The following is a 15,382-nucleotide window of genomic DNA, read 5'->3' as shown; positions in this document are numbered from 1 at the left end:
TTTATTAGAACACGGCCATGGCATTCATTTATGTATTGTCTATGGCTGCTTTCGCTCTGCAGTGACAGAGATGAGCAGTTGCAATGGAGACCATAGGCCCAAAAGCCTAAAATGTTTACTGCCTGGCCCTTCACAGAAAATAGTTAATGGTCCCTGATTTTAGCTGAATTGAGCAGTGGTCAGCCAGGTCACATGAAAGTTAGAGGGCTCAATCACTTCTTTTACTTCCCTTCTGGAATATTGCTCTTTCTTGGGTCCCCTAACCCACAGGCCACTTCCCAGTGCTCTTTGCTGGTGTCTCCCAATCATCTCTGGTGAGTCCTCTGACCCCTTCTCTTATTTCCTAGGTGATCCTATTCAGTCTCATAGCTTCAAATACTTTTTACATACTGACAACTTCCAATTTAGTCTCCAGCTTAAACCTCTCCTTTGAATTCCAGATGTATATCCCCAATTGCCTATTTGACCTCTTTGTTTGGATGTCTAATAGTTATTCAAAGTTAGTATGGCCTCTGGAGAGGGGTTCCCTCTCCCTAAACACACCCTCTCTTCCAGCTTTTCTTGCTCTCTGTAGAGAACAACTCCATGCATTCTGTTTGGAAATTTCCTCATCCTCCACACGATGCTCCGGCAACCCCCCTGGCTGCACTTTTACTACGTCTTCATCCGACCACTCCTCCCACCTCCAGGCCACCACCCTCACCCCAGTGGCCGTGGCTGCCCATAGGAGGCTGCAACGTTCCTTCCTGACTGTTGCTTCTACACTTAATTACCTCCAGTCTACTTTCAAGACAGCAGCCAGAGTGAGCCTTTAAGAACAAGAGAGAACTGTCACTTCCCTGCTGGAAACGTTCAAAAAAATTCCCCATCTCATTCGGAGTGAAAGCCAGAGTCCTTTCCATGGTCCATAAAGTCCTACGTTATCTGGCCCCTCTGCTTCTGCTAGCATCTCCTACCACTTTACCTACTGTTCCACTCTGCTTTAGCTACACTCCAAGTACACTCTTGCCCAGACCTCAGCTCTTGGTGTCCCTGCTTTTAGGAACACTTCCTCCCCTTTATGGCATGTCCCTCTTCATTCAGGTCTTTGCTTAAACGTCACCTGGTCAGTAAGGCTTTCCCTAATAAGCTTCTCTTTGGTTGCAACCTCCACAACAGTGTCTCCAGCACTCATCCATTCTTTTGTTTCCACAGCACTGTATCTGACACATTACTTACTACCTGTCAATATAATTTACATCTGAGGCTGCCCCTGCCCTCCCTGGAATGTCAGCTCCATGAAAGCAGAGATTTTGTATAACTTTTTAATGGTTGAAAGCCTAGTACCTGAATAATGCTTGCCACATTGTAGGTGCTCAATAGGATTTTGTTGTATGAATAGATGACTAAGGCTGGATGAGACCTCCAAAGAACAAGAAAGATGTCTATTCAGATTTATGTTTTAAAGGCATGTCAGTCAAAAATAAAATTAAATAATAGAATCTAACTGTCTAGATTCAGCAAGGAGCCACCTCTTCCCCTCCCCTTAATTAGGGCTTAGGTAATACTAATGCTTTGTCAAGTGTCATCCAGATTTATTTTCTATCTAAGACATACATCCAGGATTTGCTTCTCCCCATCCAGGACTTGTTGCATTGTATATTATTCTGTGCATTAAGGAAAATGACCATATTTTGTTTGAAACCTCCACTTCCTCACTTGGTTGTCATGATAAATAACATCTTCATAACATCTAATCCCAGTTTGTTACAGGTTCTATGCTTTTACTCTGCTTTTGAATAGCCCCTAACTTTTCCCGCATGGAGGCTCCATGCAGCTACCTGCATCCAACACAGGAGGCCATTGTAGATAGAGAAATCAGGGACTTATTAAAACCTGGAGTCGGAAAACATCTTTTTCGGCCCCCTAGTTAAGAAAAATACCACATGTACCTAGTTGAAAGATTGCTTTTTCAGGAACGAGTTCTCTACTCTAATCACTTCCAGGACTTGGTTGGATACAGCAGCCGTGCTGGGATTCTGGTGAGTGGGTAAAGCTCCCTGTGCCTGGGGCTGACTTGAGCTGGGAGCCTAGAGGAGGAAGGCTATTCAGTCAAAGCTGTCAGCACGTCTTTCTCTATGAATTACTTTCCCCAACCTATCAGGCTTTTTTCCTTTGGTATAATAGGAGACTTTCTGTAAGAAAGAGGCCCATTCAGAGCAGGTCACTGCAAACATAGATTTCCTTGTTAATACATAGTTGAGCCAAAGTATACTTCTTAATAAATAGAACTGGGGAGAGATGGAATGGTTGAATCAGATGGCATTTGTTATGTGGGATTTTAAAAAAATGCATTTATATTAACTTAGCCAAGCAAAATCACTTTTTCTGTCTTGGCAGTGACCATGGGTGGCATGTTTGACATGGAACCAAGAATATGAGTTTATCATGGAAATTAGGTGAGAACATGTCTTGAGTGGGGGAGTGGGGAAGCAGTGCATTGATGTTAAGCCTGCCCCTCCCCACGCCATTGAAGCGCCTCCCCAGAGCCTCTGAAAGAACAGGAACAGAACACTAGGTACAGAGATCCAGCCAGCTCCATCCCTTGACCTTGGCTGCCAGTTCAAGCGTGGATTTTGTAGAGTCAGGCTGACTCTATCACCCATCCATCACTAGCCCTGAAGGCGATGTCTGCACAACAGCAAAACAACTGAGTGATTCAGCCTGCACGGACACCAGGGATTTCCCAAGCTGTTGTTGCTTCCAGTGGTTTCAAGGCCTGCTACAGAATTTCACCCACTGATTTTTACCCATGAAGATAAACATGTTTTAAAGAACTGGAAAAACAACAACAACAACAAACCTGATGCTTTTTGATCCTTAAAAGGAGTAAGGATCATCCATGTGTATCATGCCTAAACCATAGGACTTGGAAGAGTTCACTCATGAGCGGGGTCTTTGACCTTCCACATAACCCGACCACCCTTTCAATGACTTTTTCATTACGGGGCTGTGTGCACTTTTCATGATTTCTTTTGAGGAAGATTGTGTTGTATTAAATAAAAAGTGAAATTGGATGATAGTTACAAAGAAAGATATGTATGAATTTCTTACTAGAGCAAATGTAAGGCTGCTTGCCTACCTGCCTATCTCCCTCCTCCCTGAGAGTAAAGGTGAGTTGTCTGCAAGGAGCTGTGTCTTTTAAACCAAGGAGAATGTAGATTGAAAACCTTTGTTTATATGCTTAGGACACTTGGGCAGGTTTTTAAATTTTCTCTTAATAAAGAGGTAAGATTAAACTTCACTTATTCAATCTGTAATTCATTGTCCTTACTTGCTGTACCTCCAACTCACACTTGTTTTCTGATAATGACAAATTCTTTGCCCAGTTGAGGTAAAGATGAGCACCATTATGTGGTGAATATTCTCTTCCACTCTGCGCTATGCACTTGGGAAATCATGCATCAGGTGTGAGCCTCAAACTGTGATTTTTTTACCTATTACATGTAGTTTCTTCTTTATGAGGAAGTTACAAGGGTTAAATGAAAATACTTTGAAAAACTGGAGTTAAATAGAAGCCCAATGGTGAACTTGGATTCTGGAGTCATAATTTATACATTTGTTCCCACTTACTCTCATATTAGCTGTGCAGTCATAAACAAGATTTCTTAATCTTGTTCTTCAATTTCTTTATCTGTATATTTGGTATAATAATATTATATTCTTGATATACTCATTGTGAGAAAGAACTAAGCTGAAGCTTGGAAAACACACAGCATAGAATCTGGTACAAAAATAAGTTCTGAATGAAAGTTAACTAATTTTTATGCCCACAGATAATTATGAGAGGCTGAAAAAAACTTAAATAGGATGAATATTTCTTGTTTGAGTTTTATAATGTAAAAGTAGGTTTATATCCTAATTATTTCCACTAATACTCTAGGTGTTATGGAATTTGAAGTAATACAATCCGAATGAAAAATGGTGTTTGTTTTATTTGGTATTATATGAAATTCATAAACAATTAATGATAGAGACAATAGAAGTCACTGTATCTGAAAAAATGTTGGTATTCATCTAGGCTCAAAAGTAGGCCTCCCTTTCTCCTCTCTATACATTCTCTCCTGAGGTGATTCCATCTGTTGAAAGGCTTTATATAGTAACATAAGTGCATAATTATCAAAATCAGTCTCCAACCTGGACCTTTCTTTAGAGCTGTATACTCTTATATCCGATTGTATATTTGTCATTTAATCTCGGGTTGGTAGTAAACGTATCAAACTTACCACTGAAACTAAACTCTTGATTTCTCTTTGAAATCTTTTCTCCCCACTCTTTTCTACATTCAGTCAAAAGCATCATAGACTCATTGACTCAAGACAAAATCCAAGAGCCATCTTCAATCCTTCCCTCTCTTATACCCATTATTTTTTCCATTATCAAGTCTGTCTTAGTTTGCCACAGGGTTGCTGATGCAAAGTACCAGAAATGGGTTGGTTTTATAGTGGGGATTTTATTTAGGGTAAAATCTTAGAGTTCTGAGGCCAGGAAATGTCCAAATCAAGCATCAGTTGAGATACTTTCTCACCAAAGTCAGCTACTGGTGATCCTGGGGTCCTGCCATGTATTGAAGATGGGAGCTGATCTCTGCCGAGACCCCTGCTTTCCCCTCCAGAATCTACCATCTCCCGGAGCTCAACTGTGGGCAACCAGGCATAGGTCTTGTCTTTTTCTGGGCCTCTCTCTCAGTCTCAGGTGTTCCTCTTCTTTCCCGAGTTCAACTGTGGGCTATTAGGCATGTGACTTGTCTCTTCAGCCTCGAGCTGCAACATGGGCCCAACCTCCTGAGGGCTTTGTGCTCAAGAACTGGCTGCTAGCCATCCTCGAGTCCTCTTCCACATGGCAGGATCAGAAATGGCGGCCTCCTTTCTCTGTCTTTCTGTGTCTCCATTTATATAAAGCTCCAGTAAGAGGGCAGAGACCCAACGTGGGTCATGCCTCACTGATGTGGACCACCCATAGGAATGGATTAGTTCAAGAACATAATCTTTATGTTTTTGGAATTCATAAAATAACTTCAAACTGTCACAAAGTCCTTTGATTCTACCTACATAATCTTCCTTGAATAATTCCAATTTTTTTTTCATCTCTACCATGCTACCTTCTTTTCTTGCTTGGTCTCCTGAAGTAAGCCTCTGAGTAAGTCTTCCTACCACTGCTTGCCTTCCTTCTTGCCTTTGAGCCATTCCAAAGCCTCTGCTGAGAGGTTTCTTCCTCTGACCCTTCGTATGTGTGCATTCTCCTCATCTTTGAGGTTAGAGCTTAAGTTATAGTGACACAGCAACTTTTTCAGACTATTTTACCTAAATAGATATTCATTCCAGTGTTGTTCTCTGTTTTGGAGTCCTTTTACAAGTATGGAACTTATGAAGTTTGAATTCTGTAGCTTTGTCTTGCTTTACTTAGTATTGTTTGTCTTCTTGGTAGACTGTAGCTCTAGGAAGGAGTGTTTTGTCTTTTCTTAGATGACTGAATACCTGGCATAGTACACAATTTGTAGAAACTCAATGAATATCTGAAAATAGTGAGTTTTAAAGTTTAACCATTGGTTGTGATCTAAAAAGACATAGATTAATAATCAGGAGATGTGGATTTTAAATTTTAGGCTTTCTGTTAATACATTTATGGTTTAGGTGTGGCCAAACTTTATGACATTTTAGGTTATTTTTTCCTGTAATATTAAGAATTAGAATCAATGATTTATAAGGTCAGTTTAGCTGCTCTTCATATCTCTCATTATTTTTCTTTAAGGAAGGGAACAAAAACCTGGTAATAATTGTTGAATCTTCATGTCTTTATTCTCAGAAAAATGACCACCCCGGAGTGCATTGGTGAAAAAAGTATCCACTCTTTTCATGAATATCAAAAAAGATAATTGCACAATCTAATGATCCAGTAGTCCAGTGGATTTTATAATCATCTTAATATATCCATCTCTCTTCCCTGTCTTTAAAGCACACACACACACACACACGCATCTGTATGCTTCCCTCTTCTTGGAAAGAATTTTCATCTTTAATAATTTTCAGGTGTCTGACTGCAGTTTTACCTTTCATCCAGATGTTTTGAAACATACAGTCTCAACCATTGTTGCTGTTCATCATGTTTTCTCTATTTCATCCTTTTGAAGTCTTCGTCAATAGGCACATCTTTTCAATCCTTTATTCATTTCTCTACTTTGAACCTTCTCCAGTTTCCATTCTCTTTCTGATTCTTCCCAAAGTCCCAATTTAATGGAACATTTAAGGAAACCCTAGATTTTGTGAATCTTTTAATCAGATCTGCCACAAAGAGACTGTTTGAATGATTTTAACTTAATAATATACATTCTCTGAAACTCAAAATTGTGTCTAAAGACTCTGCAATTTATTTACTCTCTGGATAGGACTGTGCATAGTCAAGGTAGTTTCTCTCCTAGGAACTAGACTGTGTGTCTCTGTGAAACCTTTTCCTTTGTTGAACGAGCTTGCCTCTTAGGAGTTCTGAAAGCAGCACCCACCATATATACTCTTCATGGCAGCGGAGATTACCCTTGTTTTATTTTTTTTAGATTTTTTAATATATATATTTATTAGGGAAGTTGTAAAAGTTGTGAGCTTACAAAACAATCCTTCATAACATGCAGAATTCCCATACATTGCACCTCTGCCAACACCTTGCATTATTGGGTAATATTTGTTACAGATTATGAAAGAATATCATCAAAATACTACTACTAACCGTGGTCCATTGCTTAAACTTGGTGTGTTTTTTTCCATATACTCCTCTATAAACACTGCGTATTGGTATTATATACATTTGTACAATGTTAATACATATTTGTACTTTTAACCACAGTTCATAACCTACCACAAGGTTCACGGTATTATACAGTCCCATGCCTTGTACAATCCATCTGAAGTGTACACTTAATGGCTCTCAGTTTCATCATATTGCCTCAGTGAATTTTTGAAGGTGTTCCTTAGTCCAGTACAAAAAAATCCCATACTCCCCTGTTAATGACCCTTAGCATTGATAGCATACTTTCTTTGACACTGGTGCAAGAATATTACAATATTGCTGTTAACTGTAGTCCATTAGTTACATTAATTTAATTTTTTCATGCATCATTATATTCTTACCACTTGTAATAGTGTGGTACATTTGTTCTTTTATTTATTTTTTGATTTTAAAAAACATTTTACTTTTAAAGAAGCTTTAGATTGCATAAATGTTACATGAAAAATACAGGGGATTCCCATATGCCCCACCCCCTCCCACACTTTCCCACATTAAAAACATCCTTCATTAGTGTGGTTCATTTACAACTGATGAACACACATTGACACATTGCTACTAACCATGGACCATAGTTCACGTTATGGTTTACTCTCTGTCCCGCACAATTTTGTAGGTTATGACAAAATATATAATGGCCTGTCTCTGTTATTGCAATGTCATGCAGAACAACTTCAACTCCAATGTCCTGAAAGTACATATTATACCTATTCTTCCATCCCTTCCCCTCAGAACTCCTGGTGGCCACTGCCTTTATATCAATGATGAAAGTCCTTCCAATGCTAGAATAATAATAAGTCCGTAATAGAATAATAATAAATCTACTAGCGAAGACATCTGGACACAGCTAAAAAACTTGGAATTGACAAAACATAGGAGGGAGAATAGTATATAAACTCTCTTTCCCCATACTGTGTTGTTGACTAATAACTATTATTCTGAATTTTCATAGTGTATATAATCTTCAAATTCATAAGTGTCACTCAGGCATACTGTTTTTGTTTAAAATTCTTGTTAGAATTAAAAAAAACCCTGCTTCTTTGTGCGTTCTGGTACTGTCTAAATTGTTTTAATGAGTCTGATATATTTTAAAATATTTTGAGATGAAATTTTCTCTTATAAAATTTGCATAGTGTTGTTTTAGCAGTAGTTTTGTAATTAAATTGACATTTACTGGCCAAACTCTCTGCTAGGCACTGGAGCTGTAAGTTCTCATAAGGAACTTAAGCTTTAGCAGGAGAAGTGTTGAATAAGAAGCAACACCTAATTTTTGGTCTGTGTGACTATAACAAGGACTTCCGTTCAGTGCTCAGCATACTGACTATAGAAGGCAGAGTGTATTGAGTACACAGCAACAGCATTGATTTCAAATGAAGAATTCTCCAGAAAGGAACAGGGAGGCTTAGAGTTAAGAATAGAAGAATATTGGCAGGGAATTCTAATTCTAATTAGATTTATGACCAGAGCTCACATGTAACAAGGTCAGTTCCAGGTATTTTTTTTTTTTTTAATAATATGGTAACTTAATTTTCACAACAACACAAGGAAGTGGGTCCTTTTATCCTCCTTGATTTAAAGATGAGAAAACTAAGCCTCCGAGGGTAAGTCCTTTGCCCAGGTCACACGGCTCGTGGTGCTGGGTTTTAACCTAGGCAGTCTGGCTCCAGGGCTGCCCAGCTCTAGCGGCGTAAGAGCGGCCCAGGCTCCTGGGAGGACTGCCCTGGCTTGCTCGTGCTCAGGCTCTGTTCCCCACTCCCGCTCCCTCTGCCCATCCCTGCTCTGCTCTTCTCTCCACTCACTTCATTATAGAATGGAAGGGAAAATGAAGGCGGTGAAGACATAGCACATTTCTTTTAGATCCCAAGGAGACATGAAGGTGAAGTGGGGCCTTTCCTGAATTAACTCCTGGTGGTGAGCATTTGCCAATTTACTGGAAGCTGAGAAGATCCCCTGGGAGCATGGAAGTGGAACGTTTTCTATGCTCAAGATCTTGCTCTGTGCCTATTAGGGTTGGGAGAGCCAAGAGTGGGGATAGCTGTTGGCAGGGGACTCTCCCTCTCCTCCTGAGATGAGAATGTTCAGAAGGGAGGGTATATGAAAGACACTTTTTAAAAGAAGTGACTTTTCCCAGTGCTCCACTTTTAATAATAGTGCTTCTTGTAATACAAACACTACAGCTTAGGCTGGTTCTAATAGATTGCATTTCAAGAGTAGCTAACATTTATTAAGATATCAGTGTGGCCCAGGCATTGTTCTGGGGGCTTTGCCTGTATTAACTCAATTTAATCTTTATCACAAATAACAAAAAGCATGTACAGCTCTTTTACAGATGGGGAAACTGAGGCCTGAGAGACCAGGCAACTTTCCCAAGGTAGCACAGTTAGATGGCTGGCGCAGGGAGCTGACTGCAAGCTAGGCCATCTGGCTGCTGAGTCCATGCTCTTAACTCTCTATAACAAACTTAGACTCCTATATCTGTTTGCCTGGTATAGTAAGTGCTCAATAAACTTTAGTTTAATTCTTGAATTAATGAATGGATTCTTGGTGACACTGTCTCCCATTGCAGATTTAGTGTGTGTTTAAATTAGGATAACAAATTAAATTAGGTTTAATTAAAATTAAAACTTTAAGTCAGAATTGGGAAGTGGAACAGAGGTAAAATCCACAACCACTTTCACAATAGATTTTTAAATAGCCCAATATTTCGAGTCATTTTACACACCTGTTGCTCTCACACCCCTGAGAAGGTACTGGGGAGACATGAAACTGAAAGGAGAAAGAGTTTCCTCTTGGGAACTTTTTCTCTTAAGCAAGTCAAGCGGAATCAATATTACTGAGATAAAATGTTAGGAGTTAACGTTATTGGTGATGACAGTAATGTCTAAAATGTCCTCTTCAATAAGCACTTCTTTGATCTCTTTCCACCTTTTGGTAGAGCTGCTTTGTTAGGCCCCTCTACCATCTGACTGCCTTATCCTCATCACCGATGTATGTGGAATCTTGGCCTGGGGGAGTGGCATAACAGAACACTCCAGATAAAGAGTGAGGAGACCAAGCTCCCAGGGCTGCATCTGTTCCAATGTACTCCTTGAAGGCGAATGTCCTATGCTTTGTGGTGCATCGACCCACAAGGCAGAAAATATGTAACAGGCAATTTAGTATTAAAATTAGAATTTCAAGATTCTCTCGAAAAGTTGGAAGCCCCATTCCTGCTGGGAAACTGTCAGCTGGTGCTGGGGAATGGCCCCACATCTCAAAGGGCACAGACATACCTGTTCACTGGGATTTTGGCCACTTCCTGTTCACACCCAACCTGTCCCACTGCTCTCTAGCACTTGCCTGGTAAAAGGGTAGGCCAACCATTTACTCTCCCCGGGATTCACTTTCCTCATATATTAAGAGAGAGTAGTAAAACTTGATAGGGAATTTAGGAACATTTAGAAAGATAAATGGGATTTTATTTATGATCCATACTATTTAGACATTCCATACCCAGTGTTTTTGTAACTACTAATATATAACATCTCTCCTGTATTTGATTGTCATTTCTCTTGTCCAAGCATGTACCATCTCCCAAATCAATCTTCTAACGGTGTGATAGACTCAGATTTATTCTATGCTGCTTTGGCTCCTGTTCGTTTTACTATCAGCACAGATCAGGCTATGACATGGAGTAGAAGACCATTAAGGAAAGAAGATATGAGGCAAGCTAAGGGAAGAGAAGGAAAAGAGAACAGAAGGGGTAAATGATTCATGGTTTGTAGTCGAGCATAAAGGCCAGTTAAGAGACTATAGTTTCTGGAAGTCCATTTTGATGATTTAAAAAAAAACCAACAACTCAATTTATATGCATTTTCTATTTAGTTAAGCTGCCCTCTCTGATCTTAATCCCAGGGTAGCTACGGTAGAATCCACTTGCTGGAGGACAGTGACACCTTAGTCCTTGTCTCCTCTGACAGAGTCAGGAATGAATAGCAATAATGACATCGCTCTCTCAGGCAGTTAACCTCAACTCTGGAATACTCTGATAATTGCCTCTATTTCCCACATGTCATCCTGCTCAGATGCATAGGAAACAGATAGCTTCCCAACTGCAGTGAGATAGGGAGGAAGCTGTTGAGACTGATCTGGCTTCTGACAGTGAGTAGAGGGGCACTTGCTTTGGGAATGAAAGAAAGGATGAAGAGGTCTTCACCTGAAGAGCAGTGTAAGCAAGAGAAAGTAGAGGAGTGTTACCATCTCTTAGGAGGGGTAGAGGACTTCAATACCTAGTTATAAATATGTTGCAAGTTTCTGGAAATTTGGGGACTCAAAAGTCCTATCCAGCTTATGGAATATAAGGCCCAAGAAACTCACCAGCTCTTTCAAGTACCTTTGGAAGGTAAGGAAAATAATAATTGAAAAAGCATTGTAAAGTGTTTATTATAAATACATTTAGAGTTCTGCAGATATAAATTTGAAAGTCATATCCAATATTTAATAGCTACGTGACCTTGGGCAAGTTACTGAAACTCTTCATGCCACCCTTAAAATTTGGGGATAATAATGTGTCCTTTGAAGGCTGATATGAATATTAACTCCCCGCCCCCTTCCTACTTTGTCATTTTGAAATGTACTGGTGGAATGTAATGCCCCTTACTGTGGGAGTCCCTCTTGGCTTTTCTCTGGCAGGCAGGGCATGAGCATGTCATCTTGGCTTGTCCAGTAGGATCCACCCACCTGGAATTTAAATCTGGAGGGACTGGAACAGATGCAAGGGACAGTTAGGATATATCTTTGGTGGTCGGAGGTAGCAGAAATTTTATGCATCATCTCATAGAGGGGTGCTGATGGATTTGTGTTGTTACTGCCCTCCTCTGTTCCTGCTCATTTTTAAGCATGTGTTTCCTACAAGCATCCTTTCTGTTAATTCTGTAAGGTCTACTTTTTCCTCCAATAAATCCTCTATTTTTCTAGCCAAAGGTAGTTACAGTTTCTTACAACAATGAATCCTGACTGTTAAAATGTTTCCTCTACAGCTTAGGTAACAAAACAGATGTGATGGCCTTATGTATGCACCTTTTTGACATGATATAGGTTTATCTTGTTGCCATCCTAAATCTCTATAAAACTCTGTACAGTGAGTCTCCTCAACAGGTTGATTTAGCACAACTGTTACACCTTCATTAATCATGTATTTCCTCTTTCAGGAAGATGCTTTCCATAAAGCTTTGTCCCCTATTTTATGGTTTATAAGGAGGAGAAAGCAGCCAATATTGATATTTAATCCCTCTTTTTCTGCAACATTTTACTGTTCACAAGGCACTTACTTGATGTTCATGTTTTCAAACCTTAGAAACACCTTGGTAGTTAGGCGAGCATGATGTTATCGACTCCATGCTAAAGGAAAGAAAATGGCAGCCTGGAATAGTTTAACCACATTGCACAAGCCCATGTGGACATTACACGATATACCTACATGTTGGATAAAATTGATTTTCCCCAACCTTGGTAGTTACTTTAACCAAAATGCTCACAAAATTTGTATGAATGCACTATTTAAGATGTATGTCATTCGACCTCCCATCCTTCCAGCAAGCACATGTTGGGCTTTCACTGTGGATTAAGCATTTTATCAATTATACGAGGTATATCATCACCCTTGTACAGTACCTAAGTTTATGGGGCATTAATTATATATCATTTACTTTAGTTCATTACTTTACTTAGCCTTCATAATGGTCATATGAGTTAGGAAGCATCTTCATTTCAGGATGAGGGAACTCAGGCTCAGGGAAGTTAAAAACAGCATTGTCAAAGTCACACAAATGTTAGGTGGTAAAATTGGAATATGTTTGCCTTCAAAAAAGTCATAGTTTTTTAGGGGAAGACTATAAAACATGCCTTAATTCTTTTTTAAGCAGATTTTTACTCCAATTAAGTCACTTTGTCTAATACAGCTAATTTGGCTTATCCCTTCTTCCAAGAACTCATGAGAATAACTCAAAGAAAGGAGGAGAAGTTGCTATGGAGCTCCATTTTATAAGGTTAATTAATATTGAGAAATTATTAGCAATATTAATTCTCTTATTGGCCTCTGAAGCTGGAAACATTTTCTTTCCCCAACATACACACAAATTTCAGATCCTACAAGTGCCTTTCAGCGTTTGGGATATGTGAAGATGTAAGGCCCCTTCTTCCTCAGACTTCCTCTATAGCGAACTATTAGCATATTATGAGGCTTATTAAGGGTCAATTACTATGCTTTTTAAATGAGACTTATTCCTGACATGGCTGACATATTTGGGATTTGTTCTTTTTCTCGCCCTTCTAAGATATTTTCTCTCTTCCCTAGAGGCTAACACCCCCAGCTTTGTGAGAAACCATATTGCTTGTGCTTAACTTGTCTTACCATTGAGAACCCACAATGATTTCTTAGGGAAAAGACTATGTTTTGATTTTCTGTTAGTTTTCATCATGTTGTCTTCAGACTCATTGTTCTTTATATTCTTTCTCTCCTTCCAATTATGTTGAAGCCAAAAAAATTGCCTTCCTCTGAAAGGGTGCTACCGGTAGCAACACATCTCAGAACTCCTCAGTGGCAGGCCTAAGTCTCTTGGCTTAGGTTTTTTGTTATGTTTTGTTTTGTTTTGTTTGGGGGAGAGAGATTCCATATGATCGTGGCTCTTCCATACCTAAAATCCTTCAGTTGAGCTTCCCAGTGCCTATTAGGATATATTCAAAACTTCCTCATTAAGTGCTCTGAAGAAGCTCTTCACAATCAGTCCCTGTTTGCTTCTTGGGCTTTATATTTCATCACTGACCTTTCAGCATAAAGCTCAGTTTTCATTCTGAATTTCTTTCAGTTCTTCAAAGGCAGAAGATATCACTGGCCTTTGAAACCTTCTGCCTGTATTTTAATCCATTTTGTGAAATTTTAATGTCTATTCACATACATGTCTCAACCTATACCCCTAGATTGGGCTAGATAATCTTGCAGGGTGCTCTTGAACTTCCTCTATCATAGCCTTTATCATCTAATATTGTAATTGACTACTTTATTATCTCCCTACTTTATGAGAGTATATAATCTATAAAAATAGGAATTTTCTATTTCTGGACAGGTACAGCCCCAACACTTGATGAATAACAGAAGCTCAAAAATTATTTATTGATCAAATGGGTTAAGGAAAAACCTGTAAGTCTTAAAAGCATGATATAAACAAGTGGTGGGAGATGGTATCCTCTACAGCACAAGGTTACCTCATTTATGCTATATGTGTCCTATATTGCCATGCTTAACCAACCACCTTCATAGTGGAGATTTAGCAAGTCCCTGGTTAGGGTCTTACCAACAAAGGCAAATGGGTAAGTCCTTTAAAGATGTTTTGGTTAGCTTTCTTTGAGTTCTTGTTGAAGGAAATGATAATGCAGAAACTTTGAAGTTATTGGTGTTTCCTCAGTTTTCTCCACATACTAGGAAATTCTCTAACAGATGTCAAAGGAATCTTTATTTCAAAGAGTTGTTGTATTACCCTTGAGTTAGAAAAGATTTCTCCTTTTGCCTGCACACTCATAAAATAATAGCAGTGCTAGAAGCTAAAATGGAAAACTGACAATTTCTAGCTCTTGTCTTTGTATGTTGAAAAATTATCCAAATGGCACAAATTTTGAAACAATAATCACTGGAAAATTTGACAAGGTCAAAGCCAAGTGGAATTGTTTTGTGCCTAATTTTAGCCTCCTATTATCAGAAGTACAATTACCTTGTAGTATGAAGAATACATTACAGTATCAGATGTGAAATTTTACATCAATGGAGAAAAAGCTAATTTTCATGCAATAAAATACATTAAAAACTGTCCTGTCGCACTTGATAGAACATGAACAAGACTATGATTGATATGATTATGACTGAAATTGATGAAGCCCAGCAGGTATTTCCCTTGGACCTCCATTTTATTGCTGATGTCCAAGCTGCCATGAGGAATTTGTTCTGGCCATGTATCTAGTCACCAGAGGAGTTACACATTGAAGTCCAGTCCTCTGTTTGGCTGCCTCCTTAATCTCAGCTATGTTTATCTTGAATATAAAGCTGGGCATAATGTTCTTTTCCAAATGTAATGAAATACGGTCATTCCAGAGTTTCCCAAAATAAATGCTTTCCTCATTCCAAAATTTAATTTCTTTCTGGGTCCCCACTATCCTAATTATCTATCAGATGAATGTCACAAAACTTTCAGATTTTTTGTTAATGTAAGTAACCTTGTTATACAATTTAGATCATATTGCACAGAATAGCATGTTAGTTCTAATAATAGATTTGATCTTTCTTAGTAAGAGAGCTGGTCTGTAGGTTCAAGGTAGTTTGCAGAGGAAGTACTGACAATTTGCCCACCATAACTGAAATGATAAACAATAAAAGTGCTTCTGGTGACAAATCTTTCAAGGTGTACCTAAATTGGAAATAATTTTGCATTGATTTTATTCCTCTCTTATATAATTGGTCATGTTTTAAATATTTTAATGTGAAATGTTTCTTGTTTAGAATTGGCTGTTCCCAAATTGGCCTTTCTATTTTTGGCTC

Source organism: Dasypus novemcinctus, chromosome 14, assembly GCF_030445035.2.
Source record: "Dasypus novemcinctus isolate mDasNov1 chromosome 14, mDasNov1.1.hap2, whole genome shotgun sequence".
NCBI lineage: Eukaryota > Metazoa > Chordata > Mammalia > Cingulata > Dasypodidae > Dasypus > Dasypus novemcinctus.
This window is presented reverse-complemented; position numbering follows the sequence as displayed.